Here is a 4553-nt window from a genome sequence, read left to right on the forward strand (position 1 = left end):
AACATGTGCATATATTATTGTCTCATTGACACAAAGTTGAAACTGATAGCCAGCCACTACATGGAAACTCTATTTAAAATAGTTATCAGCTTGGTAAAGCACCCAAATTTTCTGTTGAATTTTAAGATTTCTAAAATATCATGATCTTCTTCTGTAAGATGAACAAGCACACTGAGTGTCTCCTGGAGTGCCTGCTTCGATACTTCCCCTGATGGGCATTCTGTGAACTGGAAAGACTCCAGTAAATGTCAAGCCCGCTTGCTGAGACCCACTTGAGACTGCCGGCTTGTTTTTAAAAGAGCTAATAAACCTCTGACACGTCTCCTGAAAATTATAAAGATGCTTACGCGCTGACGGCAAAGAAGAATTTGATGGACAGTGAGAGGAAACAAAGTTCAGTGTCAACCAAAAGCACAAAACACTCACAAACTGATTTTATCACAGGGCTAAAGTATACGTCATATTGAATCAGATTCAAAGTGTTTTAACATATCATAGGGCCAAATTACTTACTTATGGTGTCATCTCAAGTTACATGGGTTCCCAACGCTAACATCAGAGATAACTCTACCTTGAAATCTTATTCAACTGTTACTTCTTACTCTTCTTTTTACATGAAGTTTGCCTGAGAAATGAACCATGCAATCTGGGTTTGAATGTTCCAGTTGTCTGTCTTCATTGTTAAACATCATATAAAGTGCAAAATGTTCCTAAAATAAATCACAATCACCTGGTTTCTGTGCTTTTGTATCATTTTCCAACCTCCAGTTACCATCTCAAAAAGTGACACTGCTGTGCTTAAAAAACTGAGAAAAAGGTGTTCTGGGTCTACCTGTGGGTGTCATTGAGTTCTTGGTCATGTTATCTGTCAGTGAACATTGTGGGAGGTGGGGGCTGGGCGAGGTGGTGGAGTTCAGGACGGGGAGAGTTGAGGGCATGTGTACAATACTGTGTCATCTCCCCGCTGGCTGCATCACAGCTGAATTTTGAACCCAGAAGAAGAAAAGCCTTGGGATGCAGTTCTGGTGATGGCCACTAGATGCTGGCTTTTTAATGTGAGTCTTGGTCTTAATGATTGGATTTTACCATTTGAAGGATATCAGATCCTTCAGTGGCTGAAATACAGAATAGTTGTTCTTTTCCTTTTTGGTCTTTCTTAGGTTCTTTGGGCACTAACAAAAAATTTTAAAGCTGAATGCAGTTTCAACAACTTGCACAGATCTGAAACCACTAAAATGAAATAATCAACATTTGACATATAAAAAACAAAAATATTCTTAAGATTTGTAAACAAAATAAAATAAAAACTAATTATCATAAACAAAAGGCATACATACTATTCTGTTTAGTCTTTGTAAAACTAAATCATCATGTGTTAAAGCTGTACAGTGCAACATTTTTTTGGTAGTTGTATCCTCTTGTGGTCATTTATAAACCAACAATAAAACTGAGGGTGCTTTTTAGTTTGGTTCATCTGGTCCGCACCAGAGGGAAAAAGTGATACATTGCTGCATTTTAGTTTTGGTTTAGTCCCTATTTTTGCAAACGAACCAAGAGGACTGACAGGTAACTCGTTGATTGATCGTTAGATTGAATTTTGGCATTTGTCATCCTGCATCATCAGGACCCACATGGGGAAATCTATTCTGGTGACTGACAAACGTTTATGCAGCAGCACTTTAACGCTTCTAAAGTGTGGCACAAAGAGCTCATAGAGAAATAACTGACTGTAAGGATTATTAGTGGGATATTATTAGACTGCAAATCAGTTGCATGTTATGAATAATGACTAACATGAAGACAGGATGAAAAGAAGGCGTCTGGTACAGTAATGATTTGGGGCTTAATACTGTGGGATCACTGTCACACAGTTTTTTATTGGACTTAATGAACAGACAAAGTACAATGATGGCAGTTTTTTTAATCAGGGAAAATACCCTCATGCATATGTGCTTCCATGGTTACATGTTTGCATTAGCATAAATATGTAATGGGTATACAAGGCCTTTATCAGGATCAATTACACATCACAGACAGATTTCATGCTCAACAGATGGATTTATTTTTTGATTTAGCTGTTAACATCATGCTAAAAATCACATATCTGCTATCATAAAATCCTGTGAGTGGTTAATTTTCTTTCTCACCACAAATGAACTGCACCAGAGTTTGTTTGGAAGTGGACCTAGACCCACCTTTTCGAACGGCCTCAGTTTGGTTGTTTGGTCCACACCAGGGTTCAATTGACAGCTTTCACATCAGCCCAAACAAACCATACTGATCCCGCAAACAGACACGAGTTCATTTTAACTAAGCCAAATAGGTTAGGTGTGAAAGCACATTGAAAAATTTCATAAAATGAAAAAAATAATCCCAGAAGTGCCAAAATGGGCTCTCTAGCACCACCTAGGCACACTAAAATGGCCGCTGCGGCCCGTAGGAATGTCGTAGAAAGATCAGACCAAAACTGGCTTGTTCGTCTAATGGAGACCTATAAATCATGCACTGACAACCCTGACCTAAATCCAACAGGAAGTGAGCTATTTGCCCTTTCAAAGTAAGATTTTGCCTCAAAAATGCTCTTTTTCAAAAAATATCTACTCCTAGACCTTTTATCATATCAGCTTCAAACATGCACACATTCAGTGTTGGGGAAGTTACTTTTGAAAAGTAGTGTTTTCTCGTTACTCGTTACTTCTTAAAAAAAGTAATCCCTTACTTTACTTTGTTACCCTCTGTGAAAAGTAACTTTTTACATTATTCGTTACTTTTACGTTATTTTTATGGTGCTTGACTTTGGGTAGAACCCCATCTCATTTCCTAAATGTGAAAAAATCCAAGTTTCCCACTGGTATTTACCACTTTGGTGATAACATAAAGATTAAAGAGTGAGAGTTAATTTGTGTTAACTAGGCTACATGAATTTGTTACATGACAGATTACTACTACTAATAGCCTATTTGCCAGACCTGCTGCATCACTGAATGAGGAAAATATTAATATTCACAGACACTATCTTTGAACAAATAGTGTCATATTCATGAATAAATCATTTTCTGTTCTGTTATTACGTGTGTAACTGCAAGACTGTGTTTGTGTAACAGACTCATACCTTGCAGTAAGCTACAGACCTGCACGAATAAATTAATTCATTTTCTCTTCTGGTATGGTATGGTAGGTACTTTATTAACCCCTCGGGGGGAAATTTCAATGTCACAGCAGCAATTTAAAATACACAAAATAGGAGCTGCTGCAACAGGCTGCCGTTCACACAGCACCAGGAAGGTAGGCAGGTTATGATTGTTCTGTTTTCTGTTAACACAATGCTGCATTTTATTGATGTTTTGTGATTTCCTTTGAGGTTCCGGGGTCGTATGTTGCCCATGTCTGAGGTCTGACTAGCGAGGTTAACGTTACATTAAACAACACTTACCCAGCCATACAAGTGCAGTTTGCTGTCAGTATATAGTTGGTCGACTTGTTCAGAATCGCCCAGGTCTTGTACATCAGTTAACGTTACTGTTTTGTGCCCTTGTTGCTGGCTCGGCAGTACTTCGGCCCGTAGAGCACAAAAACCATCAGATAAATCCTGGTATTCAATATCTTGGACATGACCATGAAGTACAAAATTATACACATTAAGGGATTCATATGCCTTGAGTTTTTCATGCGTATAAACGCTGGGTTTCTCCACAAGATATAAAAAAATGCCCAGCCACTGTAGCTTAGGCCATTTCGTTAGGTTGGTGACCCACTGACCCGACATTAAGTACGGGTCAGGAAACCTCACTCCGTTGCTAATTGTTAGCTTATTACAATAAACTAACCTGTCTTCGGTTGACAAACCGTTTAAATAATCTGAGGAGGCGTGTGTATCTTCCATATTCCTCATACGATTCTTGATTTTGGCACTCCTGTCTACTACTGTACTGTTGACACGGCAACTGTCACAGTTCCTGCCTAGTGTGCAGCTGAAGCAGACAGGCAGTGTCACCGTCAAATCTGTCCCCAGGAAAAGTAACGTTGTGCCCAACTGACAAAGTAACTATGTTCTGTTACCATATTTTCAGTAGTAACGCTTTACACTACTTTTTACCCAATAAAAGTAGTTACGTTACTGTTACGCGTTACTTTGTATGTTTGTATGTATATGTTCAGCAGGAGTTGGCCTATAATGTGTGCAGTGTTGTGTGTAATGCGTTACAAAGTAACAAAGTAACGCGTTACACACAACACTGCACACATTATAGGCCAACTCCTGCTGAACATATCTTTTGTATAACTTTGTCATTACTTGAATGGTTTGGATTTTATGCCCTCTTCAAGCTGACTTACCACAAAACCTCCTGACGATCTTCGCACCACCTAGACACACTAAAATGGCCATTGCGGCCCGTAGGAATGTCGTAGAAAGATCAAACCAAAACTGGCTTGTTCGTCTCATCTAGACCTACAAATAACACACTGACACCCCTGACCTAAATCCAACAGGAAGTGAGTTAGTTCCTCTGAAAATAACATGAGCAAATGTGAAGAAATTGTCAGCTGTGAGC

Source organism: Epinephelus fuscoguttatus, linkage group LG20 (assembly GCF_011397635.1).
Source record: "Epinephelus fuscoguttatus linkage group LG20, E.fuscoguttatus.final_Chr_v1".
Taxonomy (NCBI): Eukaryota; Metazoa; Chordata; class Actinopteri; order Perciformes; family Serranidae; genus Epinephelus; species Epinephelus fuscoguttatus.